Genomic DNA, 15,779 nt, shown 5'->3' with positions numbered 1-15,779 from the left:
TGTGACCAAAGCCCCCAGAATAGCATGGGGAGAGGGCTTTGCATCCGGGTTCTCCTGTATGCTCTACCTGTGTGCTTCTTGGCAAGTCACTCAACCTCTCTGAGCTTTTGTTTCCTCATCTGTAAAATGGGGCAGCAAAATCTCTAAAGCTAGTAGAAGGGGATACAATGTGTATACAATGCCTGGCCTACAGTAAATGCTTAGAATAAGGTAAGTAGAGTCACCCTCAAGTGACAGCTGAAATCTGGGCTGCCTGCTCACTTCCACTGACTTTCGTTGTCTCGTGACTGGGTGGGGGCCATGGCTCCTAATTAGTCTTCCTGCCTCTGGCCTCATGTCTCTTTGGTTGTTGCTCCTCATAGTTGTCACCGTTCTGAAAGACATGTTTGATGATGTCAGCCCTTTCTGTGGTTGTTGTCATCAATTTTCATTGTATTCAATTTATTTGACTAGGTGGTACGTTCACATGGTTCAAGTTGAAGACATGAGCATTCTTCCTTTGCTTTCTTTTCCCATCTCCCCAGCACTAGTATCACTTTCTTCTATATCTTTCCAGAGAAGTTTTATTAATTATAAGCTTGTATATATTTGCTTGTAAATATATACTTATGTATATGTATTTTCATGTGTTCTTTTTTTCTCAAGATGGTAGCAGACTATGCGTAGTTCTTCACTTGTCTTATTATACTTAATATATCCTAGTGCATTTTCCCTGTCAGTAGATAAGGAGTTTGCTTTTTATAAACAGCTGCCCACTGTATTCCATTCTAGGGATGTACCATAATTTATTTAACTGATCCCTCTTAGTGGAATTGGGTTTTTTTCTCCCCCACACTTTTGCTTTTACGAGCAACGTGGTGATGAGTAACCTGGTACATATGTAATTTCACAATGCATCTCTAGGACAGATTACTTGATGTGTAATGGCTGGGTCAGAGGAGATGTGCATTTTTACTTTTGCTAGGTATTGCCAATTTTTTCTCCATAGAGGATATGCCTTGAATGCAGCCGGCAGTAGAATGAGAGAGTGCCTCTTTCCCCACTCTGGCCCATACTCCCAGGGCATCTGCATGGATACTCTGTCCCAAACATTAGAAGTATCAATGTTTCCCATCATGTCATCCCATTTCCCAGCGGCCATGACTCTCACATGCTGCCACTCTGCCTGGGAAATGCCATTATCCTTCAAGTCCTCACTTGATGCCACTTTTTCTGGGTCATTTCCCTGTGCTCCTTAGGTGGACTCAGTCAGTAGCTCCTTCCTCTGTTCTCCCACGCGGCACACCGTTTTCACAGCACCTACCACACAGGTCATACTTGGTTATGGACTTACACTCAGGGCTCACTCATCTGTGTGTTCTCAGTGAGAACTAGGAGCTCTGAGTTACTATTTACTGGATGGACGTGCAAGATACTATACTCAACTCTGTCAGGGAAACAATGAGAAAAAAAGCAGGATTCCTGCTCTCAAGGAACTTGCAGAATTTATTAGAATTCTCTGATTCTGGAAAAGTGGATACTTGGTCATTTTAAATAATTTCTATAGCTGTCACATGGACCTTGCAGTGAACAGAAGTGAGGGAATGTGTGTGTGCCCTTGAGAGAAGACAATACACACACAAGCCCATTCCCATCTTGAATGTTTTCCTCCCTCCCTCCGACTTTCTTTCCTTCCTTCCTTCCTTCCTTCCTTCCTTCCTTCCTTCCTTCCTTCCTTCCTTCCTTTTAGGAACAGGTAAGGAAAAAATGGCTTTGCCAAAGTAAATGGGAAGCTTTGAAATATCAGGTGCATGACAAAAACACACTGTCCTACTTTCTGCTTCTAAGAGGACATATTCCACTATAAGACCGAATCAGATAGATCTGAAGAAGAAGTGAGAGCAAGTACAGTTTACAGACCAAGCCATCACAATAAGGTAAAAGAAAAGTTACAGGAAGGAGAAAAAGTTGATATGAGAATGAAGCAAATACTGAAAAAGTTAAGCTTGAGCATGCCAGGACCAAACACTTAACTAGAAGAGAATTTTGAGCTGCTCATTCTCCTGACTCCCCGATTTGAAACCCCAAATCTATCAGAGGAGCTTGATCCTTAATGTGGATTATTATTTTATAAATTATTAAGAAGAGCAATATCTCTCCATTTACTGAATGTCATAACAAAAGAGATAGGAGGAAAACCAAGACATTGCCTATCCAAAGAGCCTAGCATTTGGACAGTGTAAAGTCACTAAATAATTCAGCAGCTATTTGAAAGTATAGTGTTTTGTAATTTTGACAGAACCATCTTTGTCTGGCTCTCTGTAGCACAGAATTTTAAAAAGATGTTCGCCTTCCTGATGATCTATTTCTAGGAGAAATGGGAGTCGGGTAGAAACGCTGGTCAGGAGAAAGAGGGCTGTCTAATTTAGAGGGCCTTGCGTTTACTCTGATTTTAAACTTTCATGAGACTGCTGAGGGTGAGGTCTGACCAGCTTCTAGTACTGTCTCTGATTTCTTTCTCTGTGCCCACACACTGGTGCTCTAACTAGACACATCTGTTTCCCGTACACCTGTGAAGAGGACAGCCACTGCCCATGTGGCGACTGTCCCATATTGCCGGGAAGATGAACGGAGGAGCAAGCCAGGGTAGCCCCGTTAACTCTGCTAGTATGGCTGGCATGCCTGGTCCGGCCGGTTCGGAGCAGCTGGAAACACAGCTCAACAACAGCTGAAAGACGCTGCCCCGGGAGAGGACAGGGACGGGGTGAGGCAAGGCGCATGCATGAGGGCTGATCCCACAGGAAGGAATCAATTCATCACTCTGGGGGTGGTTTTGTGTAGGGCTGACCTTACTACAGGGAGGATTTCAGGCAGTTTGCTGTGGTCCATAGAACTAAAGAAAGCATTCAGAGCATGACTGCAAGGCAGAATAGCGTTATAGGTAAGAGAGCATTTGGGTTAGTCTTTAGGTTCCGCCGCTTGCTGGCTCCGGGTCCACGGGCAGGGGCTGTCATCTCTGTGTGCCTCAGTTTCCCGCCAGACACAGATGATCATCATGCTTACCGCCCACGGTGGCTGTGAGGATTCACTGGAAAACAATGTACTGTAGTAGGGCAATGCCTGGCTCAGGGTAAGTGCTCAATATGTGTCAATCTACTCTTACTCCTTTGCCCTTACTTCCTTTGACCCCCAAGAACTGGGGTAGGCACGTAGCTAGTTACAGAGAACAGAGCTCTGTGTTTAATGTGGCTGTTGAGTGAGGGCCTCTGCAAGTACTTATTGGCAAGACAGACTCCTGTGGATGAGTTATGTAAGTGGCATCCCAGAGGTCCCGGCATGGATGCAAACCAATTAAGTTAAGCACTTACCGCAATCACAAGTGCAACTCATAGGTTTAAAAGTGGGAAGAGAGTATATGTGAACTTGGCTTTGCAGTACTTTGCTTTGTCAGATCTATTAGAAATATAGCCCGTGAATTCCTCACCCTTGTTCGAAATTCTGGAGCACTTTTTGTTTAATGAAGTATAGAATTCTGGATCTATTTGTTACTACTGTGCAGTCTTGTACATCTATTTATATTCTCTTAAGAGGGTATAGCTTTTCTTATCCATTCAATTTCCTTATCCATTAAAAAAGTTTTAGTACAAACTAAAATCACCCCAGCAATTTTGAAGCACAGGGATTTAATGCTGGGAATTAAGTACTTACAGAATTGTTGTAAGGTCTGTAGTTGAGCATGTAGGAATGACTCCCAGAATATTATGGGAGCTATGGCCTTTGTAGCAATCAGACAGCTCACCTCTGGAAAAAGTGAGGTCTGGAAAACACCATCTTGGCTGCTATCCAGAGACCAGGAAGGTCTTCCCTACCAATGCAGTGTCCAGTCTGAACACCGGACCACGAAAACCACCACCACTACCACTGCCTCCGGAAGCTGGAGATGAGACATTAGCATCTCTATACTTTCTCTTGCCCGTTTGAAAACAACAACCATAGCAGGAAATTACCTTTCACTTCATTTCTGCCTTCCAAATCTTGCTCAAGTGCATCTCCTTCATGAAATCTCTCTCACATCTAGAACCCTAGCTGCAAGGGATTCTGGAAATGACCTATTAGCTTTCTAGCCTCTTAAAAGCAGAAAGGTACCTCAAAGAAGATGGAAATTGATGTGGAGTACTGACTAACCATATCCAGCCCAGAAAATAATAATAGTAACTATGTTATGGAGTTATTGTGGGATTAAATTAGATAATAAAATGATTTGAAGGCTATCTAGCAAAAAGTAGACAATCAAAAATTAATTATTTCAAACACTGCTACCAAAGTGAGATTCATTGCTTCATCTTTTAAAAAGACCCAGAGGGAGTCATTGTTTCTTCAGGTGCCTGGCTGAATTTCCTGTGAGGATGGGAGAATTCTCCCCCTGGCTCAGTGGCCTCACTGGCTCCCTCTTGGTGACCTGAGGTCATAGCACAGGTGTCTACAGAAGCCCTCCTTCCTCATCTGTCAGTGCTCGAGGATACCTTTCCAGGCCATTCCTCCTGTTTTCCATCCAAACCCCTCTCTCTCTATTCTGGACTCTACAGTTCCCATCCTGTTCGTTCAGGCCAGATTTCGATTTCTCTGATTGCCTCTGTCATAGTGGGACCTGAATAGAATGAATTGCTTGGCTTGGTCTCAAGTTTCATCTCTGACCCATACTGCACCCACTTCACACTCAGCCCAGGCTTAGAACCTTGTACTAAGGATAGAGCCTAAGACCGCACTTGTCATCAGAGAAATTATTATTAGGTAGAACCTGGAAGACAGTACTGGGAATTCCAAGATAAAGTTCAAACCAAACAGGCTGGTCTAAGGCAAATACATAGAGAAAATTTATCTTCAATGTCTTCCAACCCGCGTTTTGTTGTTGTTAAGTATTTCCCACTTAAATATTGAACTTAAACAATTGCTCTTTTATGGAACACTACATCAAGAACTAATGATGTAATGTATGGGGATTAACATAACAATAAAAATTTAAAAAAAAACAAACAATTGCTCTTTTACTTGGGATCATAATGGACATTCTCTACAAACCTTGTTTGTTCTACATCTCATTTTTTCCAGTGTCTTGTAAAATGGCTAGCTAGCTCAGGAATTCTCAAGCCTATTTGGGCCTCAGCTCAGCTCAAATGAATCTGAATCTCAGGGGATATGGGTGAGGTCTTGGCAGCAGTTTTTAAAGCTCTCCAGAACCAATAATTATAATGTGCAGCCAGAGCTGAGAACCACAGGATTATCTAAATCGACAGTCTAACTTGAATTCATATGTCGATGGGTGCAAATGTCTTAATATATTGCCCCAACTAGGGCAGTCCTATTTTTCTTTTATTAGGACTGTTTCCAGGCAATACCATAACTCAAAAAGCAAATTCATAGTTGCATCTTTGGGCCCCATGGCAAGATAAAGTGATAGATAAAGTTTTGGGGTCAGGACAATATTTTAGTATCCCTCAGGTTATACCATTCAGGAAGGTGACTTTTCCACCTATGCACAGAACTAGTTGTAGCAGTTAATATTTTCATTCTTGGTAAAAAATAATTTTATTCTATGAAATGGAATTATATTTTTTTCTCGATTCTTCTGTGTAACCCTGGGCTAACTACTTAACCTCTCTGAGTCCCCATTTCTTCCTTTGGTCAATAGGGATAATAGTAGTAACCACCTGAGAGGATTGTACTTTGACAATTATATGTGACTGATGACATGTGTAAAGTATCTGGTACATTAGAGGTGAAAAATAAATTCAACCTATTACTATTATTGAATTATCATTTATTCATTGGTGTAGTGTTTAGAAGCTGTTTGAAAACTAGGTGATGCCAGCAGGTAAACAAATTGGACATGCTCAGGTCTGTGACCAATGGAAGGAATTAAAACGTGTCCTCTCCCTTGGAGTACTACTTAGCATGGAATAACCTTATTGGAAACTTCCAATAAGGATGGTTAAGTTTAGTGTTACCTGCCTGACTTGTTTATCCAAGTTGAACTCCTGCTTGTAAGCTGCAGGGCCAATGAAATAGGTAACATCTGCTCCATAACTTTTCATGTGAACTGGATTCCCAGAGTTGGTTATATGAATAAGGCCAACACAGATGCAGGAGAGAAGAGGTAATGGAAAATCCAAGATGTTCTAAATACCGTATGTTCACAACTGCATGAATGACGGTCTTGAAAATTGAAAACAATTCACATGTAACCATACAAAAATGCCAAAGTAGACTATGGTGTGTCTGCTCATCAATTTAATGAGCCTTAATGAACGCTTAACATGTGCCAGGCACTGAGCCAATGCTGTGAAGAAGAAGATAAGCAAGACATAGACCCAGCCCTTCAGAGGTCAGAAACCCCTAGGGAGACTGACAAATAGAGATAATTATTAAATAGTACTATTGAAAGTAGTGGCTTCAGGACTATTTGATAAAATTGAAAAAATAAAGTTATTAAGTTGAAAATGTAAAACACAAAGTGGCAAAGAGAGTATCATTCCTCTTGATATTAAAATATGCTCAGAAAGGACCAAAAAGAAATACAGTATTTAAAAATGCCAACTATAATTTTATTAAGGTGATGGTATTATGGCTAGATTTTTCCCCTTCTGTTCTCTAGTTCCCAAAATTTCTCTACTTTTTTATTTTTTAAAATTTTTAAAAAAGATTTATTTGAGAGAGAGAGAGAATGTGCGTGTGTGCATGAGCAGGGGGGAGCAGAGAGAGAGAGGGAGAAAGAGAATCTCAAACAGGTTCCCGGCTGAGCGTGGAGCCCAATGTGGGGCTCGATCTCACGACCCTGAGATCATGACCTGAGCTGAAATCAAGAGTCAGATGCTTAACCGACTGAGCCACCCAGGCGCCCTCTATTTTTTTAATATATTATTTTCTTAATGAAAAATTTAAACATAAAACATCTTAAAAGATATCCTGGAATACAACAGAAATGATCCGTCTTCTATCTCTTTGCTACCTCCAGCTTCATATCTGCCTCAGTTTAGTTTTCCCGAAAGCAACAACCGAGACACGAGCTTGGGTGCAGGTGTTTTCTTTGGGAGGTGACCCTAGGAAGGCTGGCTGAAAGAATGAGGAAGATGAGACACTGGGAAGAAGAGTCAAAACACATGGCATGTCCTTGTGAGCTGCTTACCATGGAGCGATTGGAGCACAGCCTCGCTGGGGATCCTCTGTGGAACCACGTGATCTGTGCTTCAGCTGAACTGTCCCTACGAAAGATAGGAGGGAAGGTGGTCACTTATCCACTGACTCCTTTCCCCAGTAATTGAGGATTGCTCTTGGAAGCTTGGACTCTCCCCAGCGTCCCAGCTGGGCTGTGCCAGGACTAAGTTGCTGTCCTTGGCCTTGGCAGAATAGCAGAGAGACACCAGAGGGGTTGCTAGACACTGATTGTGAGCATTGAGCTATCCAACACCACACTGATATCAGGTGCACAGCAGGCACGGGCTGGCCACGCAAAGCTGCAATATTCAAACATGTCTCAACTTCCAGGCTCTCTCCCCACTTCTGTTCAGAGTGTATCAACAACTCAGAAACCTGGAAGGCAGGTCTATCATAATTGGGAACAGCGGAGAATTGGGAATTGAGAACAAATGCAGCGAGTACCAAGTTCTTACAGATCTCAAGAGGTTGGAATGACAGACCACATTTAAAGATGGAATTTAAGCAATGAGCAATGAAAGTTAAAAGTGTATACATCGCTCCAAACAAGCAAATGCAAAGGAAAAGGACTGGAAACCATGACTTACCGAGAAAATCTCATGCAATAGAATACACTCGGGTTTGAGTTAAGCCTAAACAGAAAATAGGAACCAACAGAAGTTTTATTCCATCTTGCACTGCAATGTGTGCACTGAAGAAGCAGGATAAAAGACCCATGTGCTCTGAACTAGCAGGGATTCTGGGCTCGGTTGTGGGCACCCCCCTTCAAGTGAGGCATAGACCGAGTGGAATGTGGGTACAGGAGAATCACCCAGGGCCGGCCCCAGTGGGGAGGAGGCAGAAATCATGTACTCTGGGCTAGAGAGACGGAGGATGTTTAGCCAAGAAGGAGGCAGGAGGGAAGGGGGAACATGAGTGTTTACTTCAAATGTCTCAGAGGCGCTTGAGGGGAAGCAGTGGGCGGTGGTGTGGCATATATGGTAGAGAGAAGATGGTATAGAGAGTCAGACACACCTACCTTGGTTGGAATCCCATTCTGATCATTCTGATGTTAACTCGCTGTATAGACTCCGTCAGGTCATCCGTAAAATGAAAATGCTAATGATACCTACATCACACGGTTGTGTGTATAGTAAATGAGATGTGTATATCAATTACTTAACACAGTACCTACCCACATATAAGAGCTCAAATTATGATGATAATTAGAAAGTTACAGAAAAGAGGAATTAGACTTGGTCTCTGTGGCTGCAAATTACTGAACGAAGACCACTAGTTCAGTACTGATTTGATCCTAGTCTGTGTCAGGTCTCTGTTACCATCAGAATGTCCCCCAAATTGTAGAGGCTGCCTTTGGAATAGTGAGGTCCCTGACCCTGGGTGTGTGTGGTCAACCGGATGGTTTCTGACCAAACCCTCAGAGGAGATTCAAGAGCTTTGTAAGTCTTCTACGTCTGGGGTCTTCACTGGGCCTTCGCTGGCCCCTATGCTGGGCCCAGAGTCACCAGTGGTGAGGGTTTCCATGGAAACCATGAGGGGCTCAGAATTCTATGTCTGCACACTGCATCCCAGAGGAAAGAGACAAGCAGTGAAGCAGTATCCTCGGTAATAGTGTGCACTTTTTAAAACTGTCTAATTAAATATTAACCCCAGAGACAGAGCATTAACGGGTCTCTTATGTAAACTTTGTGCATCTCATAACCATCCGGGAAAGGGGCTTAGGTAGAGCACTCCCAGGAAATTAAATCTATATGCCTGTCTCCTTCCTCCCTGCCATCACTGACAAATAGCACACAGGGCTGCCCTGGGGCCACCACCCTCACGTTAAGGCCCTTCCTTGGGTGCTTGCCAGGGAGGATGGGGCAGGGCCCAGGGCCAAACCTGACACCATCTTTGACCCTTTCCTGCTTTCCTCCTTACCTCCTACTGTTTCTTCTGTCTCTGGAATCCCCAAGTATTGGATTCTTGCGAGTGGATATAGGCAAGAGGCAGAAGAAGTAGTGGGGTGCTTAAGGAGAGAACAGAGGTGTGTGGGAGACAGGAACATGTAGTGAAGCCACTGGGGCTCCGGGGACATGGGTTTGTGCCTTTAGTTCTGTGATCTTGGGCAAATCCATTGATTTCTCTGGCTCTGGGGGGAAATGATTTGTACTACAGCTCACTGACATCTTCAGCAACTTTTTTGAGCAGCTCTTGTGAGCCTGGGATACAGTGAAGGAAGAGATTGGTTCCTGCCTGTGAGGAGTTCACAATGGAGCTGAGAGGGTCTCTGCCGGGGGTCCATGGATCCCTTCAAGGTCAAGGAACAGCCTTCAGAGCAACTAAAAAACCCTTGCGTTTGCACCTTAAGTTTGTGAGGCTATGTATGTGTTTGAGTGGCGTGGGTTCTTTGCTTTCACCAAGTTTGTACAGGGATCCTTGGCCCTCCAAACAACCAGGAATCCCTGGCCCTCTTGCATCTCTTCCCAAACCTCGGTCCCTTGTGTGCCCTTTGTCCATATCTGCATTTCACCTGAGCACAATTTTTCTCTAAAATAAAACTGGATGTAAGAGTATATGTACTTTAGCAACACTTGCCATGAAATTGTGAGTGTGGGCTTGAGGAATGAGATTCTCTCTCTCTCTCTATCATCTCTATCTCTCTACTTACCTATCTACTTAAAAAAAAAAAAAAACCCAAAGCTGTTAAATAAAGGTCTCCTTAGCATACCACCCCAGATACTCTCCATTACCACGCTACACATCTCCCCTGTGGCGTCTCTGGGAACACACTGGTCCAGTGGTTCCCCCCAAAACCCTTCCAGCTGTCGGTTCCTTAGGAGCCTGCCACCCACCTTCCGTCACCTGCTCCACAAGCTCCTCTGTAGCCAGTCAAGGGGCAGACATGAACAGCCCTCCTCTCCCTCCACACTCTGCTTTTGAGATCAGATACTGTCCGAGGCTGCTGCAGAACCCCGGAGACATCCGCAGACCTGGCTGGTCGTGGGGGGACCCCGAGCTTCCCCCTGGAGCATCCCCTCTCCACGACCCGGGCCCGTGCGGCTGGCCTGGGGGCCGCCTGGCTGACTCTGTGGTGAGTGACAGGGGCTGGCGGCTGGCTGGCGGTGAGTGGAAGCGGTCCTGACACCCGAGCTGCGTGCAGCGCACTAATTACACTGATGTGGGGTCTGGGCCGTGCGGTCCTTTGCTCAGAGGAAGGATGCGATGCAGGCGCGGGGAGCGAGCGGCACTACAGAGGAAACAGGGGAACAGCAACACCCAGGCGCATCCATAATTTATAAAATGCCAGCAGCAACAAAGGCAAAGAGGGACCAGAACCACGAGAACAGAATAGCACAAAGCTTTTTAGTGGTCTTTTTCTATTAATGTCAGATGGGCGACCGTTTTTCAAGTGGGTGGAAGGGTTCCAAGCCCCCCCCCCCAGTTCAGTCACAAAAGCTAAATGCTGCCATTTACCCCTCCTCTCCCAGCTTTATGGAAGAGCTGAGCTGTCCTGTCAGCCAAGGGTACTGTTTGAGGGTCAAGTGGGCATCTGATCCTTCCCGAGAAGCCACCTGCTCTTTCCAGGGAGTTTCCTGCAGAAGAATGAAACCCGGCTCCGCTCTCTAGTCGTTCTCTTGTCATATCCCGGGCAGTTCAGTATTTGTAACATTTGTTGAGGGTCCAGCAGTGCAGAGCTTAAGGGCGTAGGCTCTGGAGCTGGGACTCAGCAGCCGTGAGATCTTGGACACACCTACTTACTACTCGCTCTGTGCCTCAGTTTCTTCCCTTATAAAATGGAGATGATAAAATTATCTCCCTCTTGAGATGATTGGGATATTCCGGAATAATGTACATAAACTTACCCAACAGAGTATGTGGTGTGTTGGTCAGCAGAGAGCCTTAACACTTTCCGGGTGCCTCCAAATTCCACCTTCACTGTCTGCTCTTGGGGTTCCTTAGAAGTGACCTCTATGCTGTGGGTATCTGAATTTTATGCATGCACATTACAAACACGGTTTTTGCTATGTACTGTAAGTATCCGGGAACATCTTTATGTTTTTGAGATCTGCCCATGTTGCTCCATGCCCTGCTGGCTCGTTTATGAACTGCCGTACAGAATCCCATAACCAATTTTTCCAGTCTCCTATAGCTATTCAAAATGTATAATAAATTAGGCCTTTCTATTCTGCTGCTTTGCGAGGCCTTACTCTGTCTAAACTTGCCTCCACTCTTCCTTTTTTTTTTTTTTAGTTTTTATCTTAATTCCAGTTAGTTAGCATCCAGTGTAATATTAGTTTTAGGCGTACAATATAGTGATTCAACACTTCTGTGCCTTACCCCATGCTCATCACAAGCGCCCTCCTTAATTGATCCCCATCACCTATTTCCCCCATCCCCGTGAGTGTCCCCCCCCCCGGGAGCCATCAATTTGTTTTCCCCTCCAGTCTTTCTTTTATGGATTTTCCAGTCAACTTTCTAGTAAGGAGCCCATGCTGCACCCCCAGAAGTATCTTTCCCACTGGATCAACATGTCTTAAGCATGGGAAGGAAAAAAGAAAAAAATTCTTGACCAATACTTTCTTCCCACACATTTTCTGCAGGCAAGTTTTCTCTAAGAGTCTCCTCTTGAACCCAGCAGCACCTCCGAATCAGGGTGTCTCTTAAGCCTAATGTATCTTCCTTATGAGCAACATAAATCATTGAGTACCAAAACTGGAAAAAAGATCTTACATATTAAGCAGGGAAAAAGGAAGTGCTCTCAGTTAAACTGAATATTAGCTAATCACGAAAGAGCTTTATCAATGTTTTAAGATCAAAGGAAATTCAAGGGCTCAGTGCGTGGCATTAGGCCTTAAGAAAAAAATCGCTATAGGAAAGAGCTAAAAAAGACAAAGCAAAACAAAAATCAAAAAGCAACCATGTAGGGTGACAAGAGGAAGAGAAATTGATGTCAAAGCAGCTATCCGTCCAGAGCTAACTTGGCATCATTGATATTTAGATATTTAGTTCAGATGCAAGGATGACTCATTCCCATGTGTTTCCTGGGTCCGCTACAGCAAACTACCACACACTGGGTGTTCTGAACAACAGAAATTCATTGTCTTCCCAGTTCAGGAGGCTAGAAGTCCTAGATCAAGGTGTCAGCAGGGTTGATTCCTCCTGAAGCCTGGGAGGGAGAATATGTTTCAGGCTTCTCTCCTAGATTCTGGCGGTTTCCTGGAAATCCGTGGTGGTGGTCCTTGGCTTGGAGATGCTTCACTGCAATCTCTGCCTTCATGTTGGTGTTCTTCTTCTGTTTATGTCTCTGTGTGCAGATTTTCCCTTTTAGTAAGAACACAGTCCTCTTAACCTGATCATCTGCAAAGCTCTTGTTTCCATATAAGGTCACATTCACAGGTACTGGAGGGTTAGCACTTCAACGTCTTTTTGGAGGACCCAAATCAACCTATAACACAGTGTCATCTGTCTTCTTTCTGTACTTTCCCACAATACCCAAACCAATTTTGCCCATTCAGCGTGTTAAAGACTGCATGGGCTCTGCAGTCAAGGGGTTTACAATCCGTATAAACAACACTGACACAGTCAGACCATATATAAGTGTGCCTCGAATCAGAAAAGCTGACTTTGAGAGCTGTTTGGCAGAATCAGTTGAGGCTGAAGATGTGCATATTCTACAGTCCAGCCATTTCATGTCTAGAGTCACTAGCAGACATGCATAGCATGTTCACTGCATCATTATTTATGCTAACAAACCCAGGAAACAACCTAAAACTCCAGCAGTAGGGGAATGGATAAATCAATTATGGATTCTGTACAGCAGATTAAAGAAAATGTACCACTGCAACCCATAGCAACACAGGTAAATTTTAAAAATATAGCATTGAGGATACTTTTATAGAAAAACTACCTTTTAAATTTAGTTCAGTGGTTACTTCAGCGGGGGTGGAAGGAAATGGGATGTGAGATGAGTTCAAAGGTCATGCCCAGTGTAATATTCAGGTCTGGGACAAATATGTTAAAATACTACAATTTATTAATTTGTGTGATAGGTCCTTGGTTTTATTATATTATTCTCTATACTTTTCTCTATGATCAAAAAATTTTTAAAGATTTATTTATTCATTTTAGAGAGAGAGGGTGGGGGCCATAAGGAGAGTCCTAAGCAGACTCCACACTGAGCGCAGAGCCCGACTCGGGGCTCAATCTCATGACCCTGAGATCACGACCTGAGCCAAAACCAAGAGTTGGCTGCTCAACTGACTGCGCCACCCAGGCACCCCTGAAATATTTAATAATGAATTTAAACTGCTCTCTAGAAAGCATTTTAGAGATCTAGATTTTTTTAAGATTTTTATCACATATGTTTAGACAATAACTTGTACGTGAATGTTCACAACAGCATTAGTTGTAATAGTCAAAAAGTGAAATCAAACCAAATATCCATCAACTAACAAATGAATAAACAAATTATATTATACCCATACAATGGAATACTATTCAGTCATAAAAAGAAATGAAGTACTGATACATGCTACAACATGGATAAACCTTGAAAATATTTTGCTTAGTGAAAGAAGCTGGACACAAAAGGCCATATATTGTCTGATTCCATTATTTAAAATGTCTAGAGTAGACAAATCTTTATAGCGGAAAGTAGGTTGGTGGCTGCCAAGAGCTGGAGGGAGTGAAGAATAGGGAATGACTACTAATCAGTGTGGGGTTTCTTGTGGGGGTGATGAAAATGGCCTGAAATCAGATAGTGGTGATTATCGCACAATTTTGCAAATGTGCTAAAAACCAGTGAAGAGTACACTTTGAAAGGGTGGATTTTATGGTAAATGAATTATATCTCAATCTAAAAAAGGATACACTTTTATGAGCAGGGTCCCTTTAATTAACAGTTCTTTTAGTACTTTGAAGAACTGAGTACAAGAAAAGGCATCTATATGCATATGTAACATCAGAACGTTAGGGATGGTTATCGGTCAGAGGTGGGACTAAGGGTCTTTTTTTAATTTTATTTTATTTTAAGTAGGCTCCATGCCAAGTGTGGAGCCCAGCGCAGGGCTTGAACTCACAACCCTGAGATTAAGACCTGAGCTGAGACCAAGAATTGGATGCTTAACCTACTGAGCCACCCAGGCACCTCCAAGGGTCATTTTTTGTGTGTATGTTTTTCTTTATTTTTATTCTACATTTTTCAAATTTTCTACAACAAACATTTTCGAATTTTATAGTAGAAAGATTTTTTTAGAGAATTGTTTTCAAGTGGGGTTTAACATAGCTGGAGAGCACAGAAATTTAAAGAAGAGCTCAAAGTAATAATAATAAAAAATAAAATAATAAAAAATTATGAAAAATAATAATAAAAAAACAATTCATGGTGTTTTTACTTTATGCCAAGCGCTCATGCATTACTCACTGAGAGGACAGACTCTGTGTAACAGTTATAAAAAAGGGGATTGGAAAACATTAAGTTTGAATTCAAACTCAGGCTCGCTGCTTCAAGAGCCAAGAACATTTAGCTGCCACATTATCATGCTTCTAAAGACTGAAGCTTAGGTGGAAATGAAGCCATTCTGAACTCATTTGCCAGTGGGGGAAATGGGTATTAGGTAATCTAACAACAATAAAACAAAACAAATCCCCACATAATTTACATGTATCTTTCCAAAAACACATCTGTTTTGCAAAATAAGACTCCTGTTCAAGAAGAGTCATATTTCCCTATAACCTTTTTGGTCAGCAACTATTTCTCCATGATGGTGTTAAAAAGAGAAAGATCTTGATACTTCTTTTCGCACGTGGTGAAGTGATGCCTGGGATGCGTGAAGGACAATTGTAGACTGGGATAGCGGTGAAGTGCGTGAGGTTACTTCCTGCAAAGGCATTAGGATTCTCAGCCTGCTGCATGTGCCCAGCCCAAAGGAAAGTGGGTATTTGATAACTCTCCAGTTCCTTTGTCTGGGGATTCAGCCAAATGGAATCATCCAGACTCAAAACATACTTTGGGGTCTGAATTTTCTATTTGAGCTGTTGCCACTAATCAAATGGGCCAGGTAAGGGAGGTGTAGAGCTCAGATGCTCCATCCATCAATGTCCTATGCTCAATTTTGGGATTTGAAATTCTAAATCAGAGGAAGGAGGAAGATTGGCTAGAAAGATGGCAACAGCATGTTCCATTACAGTGCACGGAGGTTTGTGTGTATGGTTAAGCCTATGAAGGAGTTAGAGAAGGAAGAGCCAGGTAGAAATCACAGCCAAGGGGCGCCTGGGCGGCTCAGTCAGTTAAGCGGCTGCCTTCTGCTCAGGTCATGATTCCAGGGTCCTGGGATCGAGCCTCGCATCAGGCTTCCTGCTCAGTGGGGAGCCTGCTTCTCCCTCTCCCTCTGCCCTTCCCCCGGCTTGTGCTCTCTCTGTCTCTCTCTCTCTCTCTCTCTCTCTCTCTCTCTCCCTCTCAAATAAATAAATAAAATATTAAAAAAATTAAAAAAAAGGAGATCAGAGCCAAAGAAGGAATATTGCTGGTGGGGAAAGTTATACTGCAGGGAATCTCGGGTTGAATGATTATTACTCAGGGCTCAACTATAAGAGGTCTTGCATAC

At 43.2% G+C, this 15,779-nt stretch overlaps 1 long non-coding RNA gene across 1 annotated transcript; it reads right to left on the bottom strand.

The window, feature by feature from the left end:
- Window positions 1–261: 261 nt before the first annotated feature.
- LOC141374933 (uncharacterized) lies at window positions 262–8,656 on the bottom strand. The gene is made up of 3 exons (XR_012382147.1): window positions 8,206–8,656; window positions 7,163–7,238; window positions 262–373 (listed from the first exon to the last, which is right to left on the bottom strand). It is a non-coding gene; the product is annotated as an uncharacterized lncRNA (long non-coding RNA).
- Between the last annotated feature and the right edge of the window lie 7,123 nt (window positions 8,657–15,779).

This window comes from Callorhinus ursinus, unplaced genomic scaffold (assembly GCF_003265705.2).
Source record: "Callorhinus ursinus isolate GAN/ISIS: 27379988/994484 unplaced genomic scaffold, GSC_fseal_2.0 scaffold23, whole genome shotgun sequence".
Taxonomy (NCBI): Eukaryota; Metazoa; Chordata; class Mammalia; order Carnivora; family Otariidae; genus Callorhinus; species Callorhinus ursinus.
The sequence above is the reverse complement of the archived record's forward strand: the minus strand, read 5'-3'. Positions and strand labels throughout refer to the sequence as shown.